The following is a 19268-nucleotide window of genomic DNA, read 5'->3' as shown; positions in this document are numbered from 1 at the left end:
TTATGTGATATCCTCTTGTAGGTTAGTCGGTGTGGGAATCGCTCATGGTTCAATTCCAGTTTCATGACAATGTAAACACAGAGAGACGCCGTTTTTTTGTCCATCACCGAAATCGTCATGAATCGGGTCAGTACCAGCTGTAAGCTGAACCGGCAAATGGAAAATGAACGAGGTGAAATCGGGATTTTTGAAATGTGAGCTGTATCGCAGTGTCAACTTTCGGCTTGGCATCCTGGAATCCCGTGGAGGAAAAAAAACGAGAGACAAGACATTTAAGAGTGGCAGGAAATTACTTTGAGCTTGGAAAAGAGGTTCCAGTCAAAGGCTTACATTGGTGACCCAGACAGCAGTCGTCAGCGCGTGCGGTCTGACTAGACCTGAGTTATGCGCAAGCTCCTCAAATTCATTCAGAAGGCGCATCCAAGTTCAAATGCCCACAACATTTTGCATGCCAAGTTTCTCCATCGCCATGTCATGTTATGTGACACAACCACTGTATCCAAATCCGGCGAAGCGCCTCTCCCAACTTTGCCAATATGGACTCTTACGACAAAAGGTCGGGGGTGAGTTTTACTTCTTCAGTTTTTATTCAGATTACGATAATGATGTCCGGAAGACATGTCACGTTTTTTACGTTTGATGTAAATGAAGCAAAACCAAACATACTGCATGTCTTCTTTCAGCTAGAAAGAGATATTGGGGGGAGGGGGGGGGGGTGAATTTGCCGCTGGCATGCATCGTGTTTGTTGATCTTTCATTCAAATGAGAGCAGCTCTTAAAAATGTCAGTCAGTCGTACAAACAGGTAGAGGAACATCATCATAACTTGACGTGTCAGTGTTATAGCTGCAATGAAGTCAAATAAGATTTAGCGTTTCATCAACAAAGCAAATTTGCTTTCACATTTTAAAAGGCTTCTCGGGTGTCTTGAGATGTTTGACAAACCTTGGTCGAAATTGTCAATTTTGGTGCTGGAGCCTATCGCAGCCGTCTTCGGGCAGTAGGCGGGGACACCCTAAACCGGTTGCCAGCCAATCACAGGGCACACAGAGACGAACAACCAGCCACGCCCACACTCACACCTAGGGACAATTTAGAGCGTCCAATCAGCCTGCCATGGATTTTTTTGGGAATGTGGGAGGAAACCGGAGCACCCGCAGAAAACCCACGCAGGCCCGGGGAGAACATGCAAACTCCACACAGGGAGGCCGGAGCTGGAATCGAACCCGGCACCTCTGCACTGTGAAGCCGACGTGCTAACCAGTGGACTAACGGGCCGCCTATCAATAATTACAAAGAGATATTTTTGACTTGCTAAGATAAGGCTGTTTTTTTTTTGTTTCTTTGGGGGGGTTTTTGAGTGTACGCTGCTCACTCGTGCCTCCAACTACCGGGCCAGCGCCGAGTTCAATTTTTGTTATGCTGAAGAACGGAAAGATGGAGGCAAGCAGCTTCTTCTGAGGCAGCCCAGAGTCTCAAGAATAAAAAAGGGACATAAAAAAATACACTGTACATAGGAAGCTATGTACAGTGCTGGGGAATAATACATAACCGGATTCATAATTACGAAATTATTTGAATGATTTATCTATTCAATTACCGGTAATTCATTTGCATATTGATCACACATATATTTCAGATCATCAAGCCAATTTTCAGATACTAAAAAAAAACAACCCGTGAAAATACAAATTGGAAATGATTTTCCTTGAGTATTAATGGCGAGAGAGAATGAAAATGAAAGGGGGCAAAAAAGGGAAGGGGATTCTTTTTGAGACGGCGCTGTGGTGCCAGTGCTGCAACGGCATCTCGATACAAAATCTCCAAAAGCCAATTAGCGGCCACTTTGAAGTTTGTCGGCAGCAAGACCGAACGCTTCCTTTCCGCATTACAGAGTCACTTGGCTGTTATTTTCTCAAGGGAATCGACAAGACGTGCCTTGAGCCATGCCTGTGCATTTTTCTGTGTGTGTATGAGTGTGTTTATGTGCGTGTGTGTGTGTGTTTACACTAAATCCTAAAAGGCGGGGTTACACTGGATGGGTGCCAAACTAAATGCCCTAAATGGTACAGCATTTCTCTCTCTCTCTCTCTCTTTGTCATTATTTTGAAATGACCACGCAGTAAAGTTATTTCTCGACTTTTTGATAGACTCAATCAGGTCTTTGCAACGTGATGGGTTGTACGTTCTTCTGTAAATGGATTCCTTCAGGATTCGCAATATTGAGGATGATGTGCGATGGTCACACTGCGATCTATCTCAACGGTCACAATAAGATAAGATAAGAAAATGAAATTGTCTCACAATGGAGAAATTCCTAGTTTACAGCAGCAAAATTATGAAAGGGAGAAAGTAGAAGACAAAATGTATACAAATAAATGTAAAATGTAAAATATATGCATGTTAAAAAATGGGTGAGACCAGGTTTTCAGGACAGTCTATTCAATGGCCATAACCATGTCTAAAATGGCTTTTTGGCTCTTGCTCAAGCGATTTTAACTTCATTCATGGACAAAAAAAAGTTGCCCTGAATGAAGTGGCCAGTGAGTGAAATCTGATATCGATGCTGACTGGAGTGACAGATGACGGGGGTTCTTTTCAACCGTGCAGTGTACCCAATGTTTGCTGTCTTGCTACTTTTCCTGAGCTTTAGCCCACCGACTTCTTGATTCACAAACTTTTCAGGTGACATTTTCAAAATGACACAAGTGGCAAGCGAGAACCGCTGAGTTTCCATTTTCCACTGCTAATGGGCTAGGGGCTAATAGTCCCTGGAGGGGGTGGGGGGTGGGGTCGCATTTAGCCAGTGCCGTCGCAGGCCTGCTACAGACCCACTGCAGTCTGCTTCCTCCGTTTGGATTTGTCTCCATCAGTTAGTCCCCGATTATTAAGGGGATCCACAGGGGGTTCATTGGTGGTTTTCCCTGGCTGCATGTCCGCTAAGAAGTCTGTGAAAATGAATAGAGTGGTCAATAGAGGCGTCACCGGTTTGCTGGATTTCTTACATCAGGTCAGGTCAAAACTATGGAATCGCATGACTTCTGTAAAAGTCAACCCTTCGAGTAAAAATCACGTTTGAATCCGTTTGACACATTGGATACGACACATCTGACACCAATTCAAAGTTTGTCCAACACGGGTACTTTGTTGCTCAATAATGAGGGAACCTCTTAATTTCGAGCTTCTCGGGCCACACAAACGGACGGCGGCGTTTCAGGGGGCTTTCCCTCCACTTCCCGCATGCACGCTTGAGGTGAAGAGTGGAGACAGGACTGCATGGGAACTTGTGATTACTCATGAATCAGAAGATCAGATCTTGAACCTGATCAGAGGAAAACGAAATGATTGAGTTCCTGTTCAGGCGACACGCTGATTCTTTAATGTGTACCTTGATGATGTGGAGTTGTGGGCACGCACAGGCTTGGGCGGGGGGGGCCAGGGGGGTAGAGTACACATGTGCAACTTTTCCTGAGAGTTTCATTCACTGAAAGCGAGTGCAAACGTAGCCTTGGCTATCTCGCTGAGCACGTTACCTGCTCCTTCTCCCATTTTGACTGGATTTCCCTCTGGGTTCATTCTTGAGAAATGTCAGCGGATCAGTGATGACTCATTTAACGCTGTCATTCTGATCAAGGTGGACTGAGAGAAATGCCGGGTGCAAATTCCGATCGGCAGAGCACGATGGTGTTTTGTTGTTTTTTTTTTAAATCAGATTTGCTGATTAATCACAAATGGAATCAACAAATGAACCAATCCTTAAAATAATATTTGCAGCCCAGGCACAAGTACAAAATGAGAGCGCGAGGAGAGAGTCACCGGATGCCGAATCCGACATCAGACACTCACACAAAGACAAAGTGTGTGTGTCCCCCCCACTCGAGCCCGAACCGCATGTGGGTGACATGACGCTGGCTTTCATCGGTCTGTGAGCGCTAATTCAACATGACCCACGTCGGAAAGCCCAGCGCGGCTTTGCGGCTTGTCAGTGTGGCTTCCAGTTGAAAGCGCATCCATCCACACTGACACGAGTTGAGATACAAGTGCACTTTCAGTTCCCCCGCACACACACTGGGAATACACACTGGGAACATGTCAACACACACATGCAGTCTCCATGGAGATGGACACGATAGTTTGCATCTCCCCGCACGTCCCGTATGTGACACGCACGCTCTCGCAAACAAGCCGAGCTTTGTTATATAAACAACGGCCCCACCCTCACTGGCGTTACTTACGGACTTCTCCAACTCTTCAGCGCTTCTTTACACACTTTGATCCCCCCCCATGAGAGATTACAGGTCGTGTTCACTTGAGCATCCTGAGTCAGAGCCTCTTTGTTGTCTTTGGCAGCGTCAGTAAGCCACTTGTTGTCTGCGCCGGTGTGGAGCAACAAGTTTGACCTTCGCTTGTGCAGGTTTCGTCTTCATGCGATTGCCGCTAAGTGGGGCATGATTTGGACTTGCATTTCAGTCGACACGCTAGTCCTCACACCTGACAAGGCACATCAAAATCTTACATTTTGAGAGCATTCACTGCACATTTTGAGAGCATTTACTGCACAGACCTCAAAAGTCAAAGTCAAAACTCAGGACTCCCTGCCAAAAGTTGCTTCTGGCCTCAGTAAGCGAGCACGTCGCTTGATCGACTGACATCATGATCGAGTCCTGACCGAGCGATGACGAGAGCGTTTCTGACCGAGTGTGCTCCCGCTCCTGCAGTGTAATTTGCGGTGATCCCACGAAGACAGGGGTGTTTGATATCGTCCCCTGCGGTGCCCTCTTTAAATTCCTGGTGGTGCAGCCCAAAGGCTAGGGCTAGCCTGTGATTGTAGCCCCCAACTGAGTTTGGAATGAGGGGCCTGCCTCCCCCCCACCCCCCACCCCGCCAATTACATTCAAACCAGGCCCACGAAACGCAAGGCTTTACAGCTCTAATCCAATATGAACCCCAGGCAAAAGAGGCCGGGGAGAATGGCGCAGCGGCAGGTAGTAATGGTGCTTAAATGGCAACAGGCATTCCGCCGCGGGAGGCCTCTCCCACGGCGGGGGACTGCCAGGGCGACAGCTCGGCGATGGATGCTGTCACTGCTTGCGTGGGTTCACTCTGAGATACTTGCGCGCACACTCACCCAAATGGCGTGCCTCTGCAAGCATCGCACAGCCGCTCGTACGCATGCACACGCATATATATATATAAATATATATATACATTTTTTGTAAAAAGTATATATATATATTTAAATATATATACATACATTTTTTTGTAAAAATTATATATATATATATATGTATATATATAAAATATATATATACATTTTTTGTAAAAAGTATATATATATTCATTCATTCATTCATTCATTCATCTTCCGAGCCGCTTGATCCTCACTAGGGTCGCGGGGGGTGCTGGAGCCTATCCCAGCCGTCTTCGGGCAGTAGGCGGGGGACACCCTGAATCGGTTGCCAGCCAATCGCAGGGCACACAGAAACGAACAACCATTCGCACTCACACTCACACCTAGGGACAATTTAGAGTGTTCAGTCAGCCTGCCACGCATGTTTTTGGAATGTGGGAGGAAACCGGAGCACCCGGAGAAAACCCACGCAGGCCCGGGGAGAACATGCAAACTCCACACAGGGAGGCCGGAGCTGGAATCGAACCCGGTACCTCAGCACTGTGAAGCCGACGTGCTAACCACTGGACTACCGGGCCGCCAGTATATATATATATATATATTTAAATATATATACGACTCAGCATGACTTAGATTTGCTATTGTTTTTACTGCTTGGTGCTTTCTACCGCCTTATTACTTATTACTTATTACTGATTCGTCTTACTGTTTATTGTATATGTTAAATCGCTCCATGTACAGCACTATGCAGCGATGGCTGTTTGAAAGTGCTCTATAAATACTGTTGACTTGACTTGACTTGACATACATTTTTTGTAAAAATTATATATATAAATATATATATATATATATTTTTTTGTAAAAAGTATATATATATAATTTTATACATACAGGATATATTTTTACTTTTATATATATATATATATATTTAACTTATATATATATATATATATATATATATATAGAGAGAGAGAGAGAGAGAGAGAGAGAGAGAGAGAGAGAGAGAGAGAGAGAGAGAGCGACTGTTTTTATGTCTTGATTATTTATGAGTTTTTAACATTTACAACATATATACCAAATCTGAATGGGGAAAGGATTGTCCATTGATCGGCACTCACTTTTCCCCCCCCCCCGCCTTCACCTTCATTTACCTTCCGTCTCCCCATTGTTCTTTTGTAAGTGCGTTTAGCCCAAACTTCAGACGGTAAATTGAGCTGTAGGCTATCCATAAAGAGAGATTGTGATTTTATGGTAGGCGGGACCCCAGGAAAGGGGGTGGGAAGCTGTTGTTGCCCCTGCTGGGAGCTCTATTGGCCGCACCTTTGAAATGAACGGTAGCAAACAAGCGGCGTAATATCTTTCAAACCTGCGCACGTGTAAATTTTTGAACATTTTCATTGATTTTTGAAACACTGAATGTTCTACCGTCAAGCTATCCTCGTTCTTTGTAACGCATGCGTTCCAATTCTGGGAAATGTGTCGGCGAACACAATGATAGATGGTTCCCCTCTTGGAATGGTTGCCGAATGATGATGATCCTGAGGGAGCCCAGAGGAGAAGGTGTTGGCCAGGTAGCACCGCCCTTGCGCAACCCCATGCGGTGAAGTAATGGCACCCCAGCCCAGCCCCCGACACATCACGCTAGGTTTAATTAAACAAGCATTGTTCAGCCTTTAGCGCATACGGGAAGAGCACATTCCTGGACTAAATACCGGAGAGTAACTCGAGCCGGACCTCCCGAGATTGGGAAGCATCAGATGATGGTGATTTTATGGTAGGCGATTCTTCAGTCAAAGGTGATGGAGCACGATTGTTGACCCTGCTGTTAAAGCCCAGCGGACGACGCCATGAGGCGCCGTCGCGGCCCAGAAAAATCCGTTTTCTAGCCCCAGCCACAAAACGGAAACCAATCTCAAATCGTGATCGGGAAAACATATTTGGCTATTTTTTTTAATGCAGCGATAATGCAAAGTGTCAATGTAACTTGTCGGTGTTGCGCAAGGCGAATCGTGCAGTGAGTCAACCCAAAGCGGGCCCACACCTTGAATGCGAGGGTGGAAGATAGTTTGAACATTCATCATCTCGTAAACGTCCAGCGACCCTGCTCAAACCAGTTTGAGCCACGTCAAGCATACACTGCTCTTTGATTTGAAATATTTCAAAAGCTGAGAAACCAGAATGCAGCGTTGCGCAAGGATTCATCGAAAAATGAAAAAAAGGTCGGATGTGGGCGTACGTGCCATCTCAGGCATGTCAGCCTGTCATCTCAGGCTTCTTGGCATCATTTAAAAAAATGATCAAAATGGGCAATTTAAGGCAAAGCTCTGATATTTCATGTTCTGTTTGTATAGCCTGTGATGATGCCTATGATGCCTTGCCGAGGCTAATTGCTTTATGCCATCTGACCGCTGGCTTCTAAGCAATGGCGATGGATACACTTCCTCGAGCTGAGCAATTACCAAAAATTCTCTCTGATGTCTTATCACTCGCGGTGGCCTTCAGTGTGAGCGTGTGTTTATGTTGGGATGTTCGCTGTCATTATACGCGAAGCGGTCATTTTGCCACTCATGGGCAACAGGCACTTCTGTGTTTATAAAGATATGGGCTAACTATGTTAAGAAACTAAACATTGACTGGAACAGCATGTGTTTACTCATGGAGTTGATTTTTTTTTTCCTGCAAAGTAGGATGTTTAAACTAATCTCATTATGTGTACTGCATACGAGCGGCCGTGACTTGAATATGGATGTTATCCCACGTCCACACTTAATATACATATCCATATATATCGATATATAAATATATACATATATACAGCTCGATATAGATATAGATAGAAAAAATATATAGATGTATATATATATATATATATATATATATATATATATATATATATATATATATATATATATATATATATATATATATATATATATATATATATATATATATATATATATATATAGAGTGGGGGCAGCCCGGTAGTCCAGTGGTTAGCACGTGGGCTTCACAGTGCAGAGGTACCGGGTTCGATTCCAGCTCCGGCCTCCCTGTGTGGAGTTTGCATGTTCTCCCCGGGCCTATGTGGGTTTTCTCCGGGTGCTCCGGTTTCCTCCCACATTCCAAAAATGTGCATGGCAGGCTGATTGAACACTCTAAATTGTCCCTAGGTGTGAGTGTGAGTGCGAATGGTTGTTCGTCTCTGTGTGCCCTGTGATTGGCTGGCAACCGATCCAGGGTGTCCCCCGCCTACTGCCCGGAGACAGCTGGGATAGGCTTCAGCACCCCCCGCGACCCTAGTGAGGATCAAGCGGTTAGGAAGATGAATGAATGAATGAATATATATAGTGGCAACTCCCCCCACATCACCTTTTCTTGTTTGAATAATCATTGCAGTGGGACACACTGGTCAGTTTCACGCTTCCTGTATCATTTTCACACACGTCATGGAATTAGTTGCCCTGCGGTAACCGCAGCTAAATTCAGAAACATTTCACACTTCATTTCTAATTCAATGAAACCTCGGTGAAGTCGGCCGGTGCCGAAGGAACGTCTTTGTACTTTCACGGCGCAGGCTTGACACATCGCATGTCATCCATCGCCTTACAAACGCAGAACAAACAATGGAAAGTTGTGTTTATCCTTCGCCTCCCAGAATGTGTGCGGGCTGACCTTTGCTCCTTGCGCAGGTGAATTATTGCTTTTGTCTGTAAATAGATCAAATTGTTGGCACGGTGCTTTGACCAACGCTGTTTTTGTGCGCTCAATTTCCTCTTTCCAGGGAACAATTGGTCAAGTTGATGCCGCTGGGTTGGACCGAGTTTCCATAGGGGGGAAAAAAAAAAAAAAAAAAAGATCCACTGGAACATGCTGATGATCGGTTCAATAACACTTTGCTAGCATGTAGAAACGAAGCAGCCGCAAATGTTTTCCAATTGCTCAATGGCATAGGCAACGAAACGGACACCGTGGAGAGGCAATTACAAAGTCAAATTGCGAAAGAAAGCAACGTACGCTGTGAACAACTAAGTTGCACGATTAAAACTTTAGTTTTATGCCATACATGTCTTTTGTAGCGCATCGTGTTGACTTGTATTATCCATCCATCCATTTCCTTATCCGCTTCCCCTCTTTTATCTGGTCAGCAGCAACAATTTGAAGCCCGCGTTTTGTTGCTTGTCAGACAAGGAGTTCGTGAACAGAGATAAGCGATCAAGGAAACAGCGGGATGGGGGCAGGTTTTGTTCACCTCCGCTAAATTTGACGGTTCGATTTGGATTGTCGCAGGTTCAATCGAATTGCGTTGGCCTCGGAGGGATCAACATGTTTCCAGCCAAGGGTTGGAAAGGAACGTCTCCAGGTTGAGGAAGCGGTGTCACGGTGGCGCTGGAGGTGCGGCGGGATCTGGTGACCATCGGCTCTTGTATCTTTCACACGCATGTCCCCGGGGCCCGAAGCTTTTGTGCGGCAAGCCGTAAAACAACCAACATTGACAGTTGGATACATGAAAGAGGCTCGCAGGAGTGAGTTTTGCACATGTGAGGACCCTCCAGACCAGAGATTTAGCCTCCATTTACTTCAGATCGGTTTGACAGGTGAGACGTTTCTCTTTGATCTCGCCGGTGAGAACATGGCATTCTCTTGCGGGCGGGCGATGAGACCGCTAGAGAAAACAGGAGGGCGAGAGCGCGGTACACTGGGAAAACAAAAGGGGGACACGGCGAGGGGCGAGATCATGGTGGTGAAAGCACAGCAAAAAAAAAAAAAAAAATGAATGGTGGGGGGTGAAGGAAGTGAGAAGTCACTCTGAAGGGCTTTGGTTTCCTTGGTAGAGAATACAACGTGTCAAGAAAGGGAGAACGGAGAGGTCACTTCAGGGGGGAGGAGGTGGAACACTGAGAAAGCAGAAGGTATGACTGAGAGGTACGCTAAAAAAAATTTTTTTAAAGGAAGAATGCATGACTGTATGTTTACTTGAAGTGACAACACAGAGAGGATTGTTTCACTCGGACCTGCTTTTGGCACGTTTTCAGTCCAAAGTCTGCATTGTCAACGATGACGACCACTCGACCGCCACGGGACGCCGACACAATTAAACAAGACGGCATGCAATAATTACAGTCCATCCAAAATTGGGGTAGTAACATCCATTTAACTCCAATATCGCATGTTGCGTCCTGTCCAATGACTCTAATAACATTATTTGTCATAACTACTTCCTAGAAACACAGTTAGGGGGTGTTGGGGGCAGGGGGGGGGGGAGGCAGCTGACTCTTTGAACCGGGTTCGAAGGTGTCAAGACATCCCACTGGACTATCGGAGTCATCTCACTAATTGCTGTCATCCCGAAGGCGTCCGAGGTGTCAAGAGGTCAGAGGTCAAGGACATCAATCTGGGTCCACCTGTCTCTGCAAGCCTTTGGGGATTTGTTTTCCCCCCTCGGGACTGTATTATTTCATCTTAGCCTTTCTTTCGTATGACATCAGTATTTTGAAGATTAATAATAAGTTAAAAAAAAGTATCTCAAAAAGGAAGTCCCCCCCCCCCCCCGTTGCCATACCAAACTGCATAAAATGTGCAAGTGAACCACTGTGCCGAGAGACTAAAGAATCTGGTGAAAAACTCTCGCTAAAAGTTAAGTTGTCCAAAAAAGCTTTAGCAAAGCTCCACGGTATAAAAATCGACCCCCCCCCCCCCACCCTGCACCCCTCACTGTTTTATAAAAGAAAAAAAGTGCAAGGTGACATCGGTTAAGCTTAGCATGGACAGTGACCACAGTGAACGTGACTTTTTGCCGCCCCGAGTCGAGCCTGCGCGAGGTTCTCCCGCAACTTCTCGTTGTGTGGCTCTTCAAATCGATTCCTCTCGAGTTGCCATTACTCCGCACGCGGCTTTTGTTCTGCCAAACAAGCACAAGCACTTTCGCTCCATTCCTCGGGCGTCTTCTCACCCGTTGGAACTCGATCAAACAACCTGGTCCCGCACACCCAAAGTCGCGGCTGATTGCTCCTCAAATTTGGGGGGGGTCAAATGCATTTGCCGAATACTTTAGTCAGTTTTTTTTTTTTTGTTTGTTTTTTTAGACAACATTCCTTGCTGAAGCGCAAGGTTCAGAAACAGTTTAGGTGCCTGTGCTAGTTTTACTTGGTGATTTGAATAAGTTGACAGAGATGTTACTCGCCAGGACGGTAATTATAACGTTTTTTGTCTTTTATTTTTTTGTATGTGCTTGCTACTTTTCGATGTGACATTTTTTTGCACCTCCTCAACAATTTGCAATTATTATTTTTTTAACATTTTTTACTGAATTTTATGTCACACCTCGATGGAAAAGGTTGAATACGTCTGCCACATGGGGGAGCGTCTACCGTTCATGTCACAAGCGCTCTCATCTGGCCATCCGGCAGTACTAATATGTTGTAATTGACTGTTGGTTTGTTTGTTTGTTTTTCTCTTGATGTGGGCAAAGGGAGCGATACTATCTCCAAACCACAGGCGCCATTTCTGGATCCAACACAAAAACTGCTAATCTGTTGCAAAATGTGTGGTCTGTTCACGAAAGATGGGCGCCCGCGTGCGCCGCTGTCTGGCTGCGTGAGAGGACACGGAACGTGAAACGTCTCCCGTGGGCTGACGGTCGTCTTCGGTGCTCGTTTCACATCCTGTACAGCAACGGTCCACCAATGACAAATCCGGTCTGAGGCAGCATGTAAAATCATTTTTTTCTTGTTGGGTCGCTTTATTATAAAAAACAACAACAAATAAAATGAGGTCCGAATGATACGACATTCAACTCAGGTCAGTTGGAGTTTTTTTTTCTGTCCTGAAAATCTTATGGACTCCGTCGTCGTAGTTGATGATGTTTAGCTAACATCTTCAATTTGTTTTTAAGTCTAATCAAGCTTATTTTACTTGAAATAATGTTGCGGTTGAGCGAGCAGAGGTCAACGATCAGGCTGCTCGGTGCTTGCGTCTTATCAGCACTCTTTCAAGCTCAGCGCTATTTGCACACAACCGTTTTAACTGAAAACGGACAGAAACAGGGGAAAAAAAAAGAAAGACGGTTTTGCTGTTTGCTTTGGCGAGCCTAAGAAAGAAAGAAAAAGCAAATATTTGATATTTTGGAGAAAAAAACAACCAAAATAAAAATGACCTGTTATGAGAATGCCTCTATTTCCAGTTTCCTCTGTGTTGTGTTCATATATTATTACACCAGAGTGAATTTGGGTCTCACGATGAATTTATTTTTATTTTCCGACCTGTGCGCATTAAACGACACGAGAAAGGTGTTTTACTAAATGGTCTCGCTGGCTCTCCTGCAGATCATGAGCATTATAAATAGGTTGCGCGCAAATCGACATTAGCAACGTTAGCTTAATCCGTCTCACCTCGAGCACATCCGCATCATTGCGCTTACTAAATGAAAGGGCAATTTTCGAGAGGCATGACAGAAAGCTGGCCTGGTGATCCAGTCAAGCAGGTATCAAAGGAGTTTCATTTTCTGTCTCTTGTTTTGTTTTTTTTAATTACCGGTATCGTAAATTACCATGAGCCGATAAATTCGAATTTTGAAAAAAAAAATGTATGTGTGAGCAAATTGCAGAAGTTCTGTAGAGGAATATGTAATACAAATGTGAGTACTTGAGAAGTAGGATTTATTTTTCAAGTGAGTCCAATTCTTGAAACCGCTCGAATCCTTATCGTTATTTTTTTTTTAGTGTGATGATAGAAACGTGAAAATCAGGCTGAAGCGGCAGAGTTGGGGAAGCAGCCATTCCGTGGACTTTGAGGTTGGAATGCCTTTCTTCCCGGTATGTTGAGGAGTCGCAAACGGACAACAACGCCGGCGTTTGCATGAATCAGTCCGTTGATGTATTCAAATGCGCCTTTAGAGGTGAAAAGGTCGGGAATTACATGTACGTGAGTTTCTCTTTTGAATCTCGTCCACGTAATGGTGCCGTGCATTATCTCTTTTCTCAAGTTTGTTTTTGTTGCTCTGCTTGTTGAAACAGACCATTAAAGGTTTGGAGTCAGACTTGGTCAAACAACGGTTATCTGAAGTGGATCCCATTAGGCCTCTAAATGTGGCAGAAGGGCAGGGGGGGTGCGGGGGCGGGGGGGCTCGGAGAGTTTTTACATAGCAAAGCCAGTAAGCACATATCATGATAAATTGGGGGTGAGAAAACATGTCAAGCCCATTTGAAAAGGCCCAAAAGATGAATGTATGCTGGCCGCGTTGTGTGCAAAACGTCGACGGACCACCTCGGCGTTTCAGAGAGCTTTGCACAGTGGACAAGAATTAACCTGTCAGCACTAGAACCTCCGGAAAATGGGCCCCGTGAACCACCAATCACGACAAGCGGCCAGAATGGCAGCTTTCTAGCAAAATGCAAAGTGCTTGATAAATGTGCTCGGTGAGTCCACAAAGCAGCTGAGAGGAGCGGGACCCGTGTTTGTCTTGATGACGTGGGAGATAACGTGACGACAAGATGATAGCTAGCCGATAAATTGGAATGCACTGCCATGAGCAAAGATTTGTTGATTTTTGTATTACTTAAATATACGGAGGGCATTTTTGCAACAAAAGGCAAAGTCAAGACTAGCGGCGACATGAACATTGAATGGTGTCGAACTCTTTGAGCAATTTGTGATGTTCCGTCCACGCCGGCCCCAAAACAAATCCATTTTTGTTCCGCAGTGGCATTCAAACCAGAATTGCAAAACGAATGTTTTGTAGACGGGTCAACCAATTTCACAAAGCTCATCGGAAGAAAAACAACAAAATACGGATCAAATGCTGGCCACTGTATCCGGCACGACCTCATTTCAACGTACGCCGTTTGCAACGTTTTCACCGTCTTGACTTCACGTAGTCTGTGTTTACGTACCCTTTCTAAAATATGTTTTTTTTCCAACTGATTTGTACAGTTTGCAGTTTTCATTCATAGTTACACATTTTTTGCCCGGATCTGGCGGGCGAGATGTGCAAAGTATCATTCACGCTGTGTGACGAACATCCGTTCGATATGTTTTGTAAAGGGAGACCACACTGCATTCGTTCGGAAGAGGGCTTGGGGTCTCTTGCAGCTATTTTCCGTCAGGAGAATTTTAGAAATACCTCCGATTATGAATTCGATACAATTCGAAGGTTTTAACTACAACAATACATAGTGGCAATAAATGCATATGATTTTTTTTTTGGGTTAAGTAATATTGCAAAAAAAAAAAAAAAAAGTCTGAAAGACTTTGTTGCAGTCACTCAACTACCTCTCTTTCCTTTTGTCTCTCGTGTCTTGTGGGGTGGCTGAGGTGGGTCAAAGGGAGTCATTTGCTTGGCCTGTCCGGGTGAAAGCACACCTCTTGTCTGAGGACACAAAACCGTCTCCCAGTGTGTGTCTGCAGTGTGGCAAGGTCAAAAGGACACGCCGCGTTCGGACACACACGCACACACACACACATAGAGTCAGACGCGGAGCCCTCTTCACTCATGCACGGGCCCCAACAATCAGCCCTGATACCTGGGAAAAGTAATTATTTGCACTCCTGTCTGTCTTCCAGCTTTCAGAGCACTTAGTTGCCATGTCTGAGAAGAAACCGAAACTAGCACCTTACTCGGTAGGTACAGCCCAGCCCTCTGCCGAAGCTAAGTCAGTCAATCAGGTCTTACGATGTCAAAAAAAAATTGAAAAAAAAAAAAGAAATGCTGGATGTGCAGTTATTTCGGCGACATGGAATGCATTTTCCTTCCCCACCGCAAAGGGATTCATTCCGACCTACAAACTGAGAGCAGCTAACGTGAAGTTGTACATAACTAGTTTTCTAAACTAGCGTAGCTAGCGTAGCGTAGCTAAACTAGCGTAGCTGTTTAGAAAACATTGTTACGGTGTTTCACCTTGTTACGTAAAAAAATCGAATACATTACTGTGTATCATTCGTCCACCGGATGGTAAGCGCCGTATTTTCACAACTATGAACTACGAACGCCCTGAAGCGGTTGCCAGCCAATCGCAAGGGGCACACACATAGCCGAACATCCATTCACGCTCACAATCACACCCGGAGAAAAGCCAAGTAGGCATGGGGAGAACTTTGGAGATTCATCAACACGGGGAAATTCATCGTATGACAAAAAGGTTCAGAAACACACAAGCCAATCATCGTTGGGAACCGCTGCCGTGTTTCCGTGCTCAGTCTCCTCTTCACTCTCAAATGCTAAAATCGACCTGCCGCGTTGATAAAATGGCACTTGAGAAGGAGCTCTTTCGCCGCCCGCGTTAATCATCCCTCCGGTTCTATTTTTTTTTTTTTAACCGATCCTTTTCAAGCGCTCTTTGGCAATGCAAATAAACTCCTTTTAGTGATTGTTTGACAAGCAAGCAGAAATCTAACTGTTAGATTTCAAATGTACATGCGTGGCCCCTGTGGGAATGCCACTCTCACATGAGCAACAGTCACACGTAACACACACACACACACAAACACACACACACACAAAAAAAAAAGCCAAGTGTTGGGCTCTAACATGCAATCGATCACTTGTTGGCCTCTCGCTCACCCACACATTGAAGCGGCTGCCTTTAGCTTCTTTATGGCCCGTGAAGGGACGGGAAGAATAGTGGTATTTTTAGAGAGCACTTCATCATTGGACGCATGTAACCTTTCTTCAAATTGAACAGGTTGGCTGCATTCGTGCCACAATTAGTGGTTTCTTTTTTTCTTCTTCTTCTTCTCCTTCTTGTGTGTCTAACAAAAGCGCAACAATGGGTCTGATTTTGACCCCCTCGGCGTGTGTCTAGAATGTCACGCTTGGTTGGCGGCAAGGCAGCTAAGCCAAGGAAAGACATTAGCTGAGATAGGTGAGACGAACAAAAGTAGACTACAGATTTGCTCCCCAACACAGCACACGTGCGTTGTGGTTCCGGAGCAACTCAATTCCATTTCCCTGTTTTGCCGCATGCTTCCTCCTCTTCCCTCTTTAAGACAAAAAAATAATACCACCTTGCATTATCCGAGTTGTTATATTTGCCCCCTCTTCTTTCCTTTTGGGAAAGTAAAGAAAGATGAATTCTTGGTAACTCGATATGTTTTGCTGCCAATTGAAGATGAATCCGCTCTCTCGGAATACATACATGCTGTCATTCTTAATTAATTAGTTGTTGTTCAAGATTTCACCACGTTTAGCATTTTTTTGGAATAGTTTTTCCCCGTGACGAGCACAGGGAAGAAAAACACAGGAGCCCAGGTAACAGGTGGAACTGGTAAGAAAAGACCCCCCCCCCCCCAAAAAAAAACCCACCCCTGAGGGTATGCGTCAGCTGGTAAAAGGCAGTGGACACGTCCTCGGTGTCTGCTAGAGGCTCATGGAGGAAAAAGATCAGGAAAAAAAAGAAGCTAGACCGGTTTCGTCCCTACTTTGGATAAAAGTGCAAGATCGGGTTGAAGAACAGCTGCGAGACTTGAGTTTGGGTTTTTATCATTCAAAGGCGTGGATCTTCTTTTTGGGTTCCGAGCGCATGCGGATAGATGACAAATGTGTTGCTGAACTCGGAGTGAAGCTGGAATTTGTTCTGGATGACTTCATCCAATCATGTTGGTTTGCAATCTCAATTGCGCTGTGCGGCAAACAGAAGGGAGCAGCGCTGCAGTATGAGCGCCTATTTCGGAGCAGATATCGGGATTGATTTGAGCATAAATTGAAGCCAAGGACATTCGAAAGCAAAGATATATTGTAGCAGGGCAAGAAGGTATGAATATCCAATTTCACGTGAAAGCAACACGACTCCAAGGAAAATCCCTTACTGGTAATTTTAGCATTAAACTAGCAATTACTGTAAGATCTGGGTTAATTAAAGCAGCCACAAAACCTCAGGTGAATCGGGGACGAGCTTTGCCTGGGGGGGATCAAGACTATGACGGCGGTCCAATAGCGATTCAAGATGATCTCCTGTATTATTTTACAGCAGGGACGTAAACCAAGATGAAGTTGGCAGCTGATATTGGGCTACTTACAAATAAATCAATAAAATACATCGGCAACACAAAAATCAGTCACGTCGTTGGCAAGGGGGTGGCAACCGGTTCAGGGTGTCCCCCCCCCCCTCGCCTACTGCCCGCGACACTTGTGAGGAGAAGCGGATCAGAAAATGCATGAATGGATGACGCTAAAGAAGCCATGCAAATACGTATGCAGTAAAACGGAGAGAAAACAGTGTTTTCTATTTTTTTATTTTAATTTCCCGCTGAAATAAACCTCTACTTTTCACTTGTCAAAAATACGTGCTGGAAAACGTTTCCAAAAGGAGCACAAAGGCTAGTCACAGAAGCACTGACACTACCTGTGGAACAACATTGGAGGTGTCCCAGCTGGCCCACCAAAATCAGGCAGAAATACGGCGGTAGAACTATCATAAAATGGAGATTTTATGATAGATCGCAAATCGTTGTTGCAAATATTCCCTCTTGATTTCGTGTTCTGTGTCACATTCAGGGTTCTGCCGCTTTTCCATCTGCACATCCGTTCGCAGGCGGAATCATCTGGACGAGTCAAGGTATGAACTCTTACCCAGCGCGTCGGCGGGTGTACCGCAACGAACGCAATCCGGATCATTGACTCCTCCGTTCCAGCCGCTTAGCATGTGGCATGCTAAGCGCCGCTTAGCATGTGGCCACCTGATCTCATTAGGCTAGCTGGCGATATCTTCATTAGTGCCGAACACTTTTAAACCATTTAGCCAGCCAGAGCCGTCTGCTTAATGGCACCAGATAAACCTTTTAGCACCATCGTTGACTAAACACCAAGGTGGGGGCGATAATCTTTTGTTTGATATAGCAAGTGGTGTGATTAGCATACGGGATCATGTCAGGTGACAAACGTGTGACGACTCCTGATATCATACGTCATCTCAAGACTTGATTGATCCTTGCGTGCGGTGTAACATTAGTGCGGGAAATTATATCAGCCCCCCCCCCCCCTCCCCCGTTTAAGTAAATCCATGTAATCCATATCTGCCCAGCTGGGGTATCAGACTCTTTTACGGATGATCTGCAAAGGCTTGGTCTTATTTCGTCTCCTCCCCACCTTCGGATAACTTTCCAGAAGGTCACAACCGTTCCTGTTTTGTTTGTGCTCCGCAAGCGAGGGTATCGATCTGCGATAAAAATTGGCTTTGCGCGACATCGTTTCGGCTGAAGCGTCATCGCCGTCAGCGCACGTGTGCATTACACGGCGCGTTCCAAACAAAAGCCGCTCTTTGCACAACAATACACACTTTTTCGCACTAACAGTGATATGGACGATTCAATTAATGCGCCCCCCCCTCCAAATGTGAGAATGGCAGGTGATTCCGCCATGTCCTGAACACGTTAGCACACACTGCAGCTCCTTGTAGGAGTTTAAAAGTATAACTTCTAGAATTTGTTGAAACATGAATGCTGAGATGAAAACAACAAAGACAATGTGGGTTGTTGCTTTTATCCGCTTTAGAATTGAGGTGGTTTGAGAATGAACAATCCTTCACATCCTTATTAAGGGGGAAAGGGAGGAGATGACCCCCCCGCCCCCCAAAAAAACACGCTAAAAGTCAAAAACAAACCCTTCAACAACCCCACTTTTATTTATTCCTTGTAAACTGCAGCAATTTAGTGTGTCTCGAAGATGGAATGCATGCCCGGGCTCTGTCTGACTGTAATCTTCAGTAATTGTGTTTAGAAAACACTCAAGCTGGATGGCTTCTTCCTTTTCGAAGCGGTCACAAAGGGAGAAACCTGAGCCTGAGGTGGTTCTTCATCTCAGTCTCTCTCTCTCTCTCTGTTTTCACCAGTTGCATTCTACCAAAGTGACATGAATTTGATCACCCCGTGGAATGAGACGTGATGGAAGATGTTTTCCTCTGGATGTCACGTGGATTTGTCTGCTTAATAAAAAAAAAAGGGGGGGGGGTTGTATTTTATGAAAGCAGGAGCAGCTTTCCACGTGTATTTAATGAGCTCAACGGAAAGGAAGGGGATACTTTGCCGTCTTAAGTTTGAAGACTTCATTTGGCTGGAGGCAGAGATGCAGTTTGATTTGCATAAATGCCCAATCAGATAGAAGCACTTCAATGTTAGGGGAAAACCTCCAGTGGCTTGTACGACACTTT

General features: G+C 45.1%; 1 protein-coding gene across 1 annotated transcript in view; it reads right to left on the bottom strand.

The window, feature by feature from the left end:
- The window catches only part of selenop2 (selenoprotein P2), a 224777-nt gene extending 219378 nt beyond the window's left edge, over positions 1–5399 (bottom strand). Inside the window, exon 1 of the mRNA XM_052088792.1 lies at positions 5385–5399. The gene's annotated coding sequence lies outside the window, so the exon portion shown is untranslated. The remainder of the gene's footprint in view (positions 1–5384) is intronic.
- Positions 5400–19268: the final 13869 nt, after the last annotated feature.

This window comes from Hippocampus zosterae, chromosome 15, assembly GCF_025434085.1.
Source record: "Hippocampus zosterae strain Florida chromosome 15, ASM2543408v3, whole genome shotgun sequence".
Classification (NCBI taxonomy): domain Eukaryota; kingdom Metazoa; phylum Chordata; class Actinopteri; order Syngnathiformes; family Syngnathidae; genus Hippocampus; species Hippocampus zosterae.
Note: the sequence above shows the minus strand (reverse complement) of the source record. Positions and strands in the feature narration are given on the sequence as shown.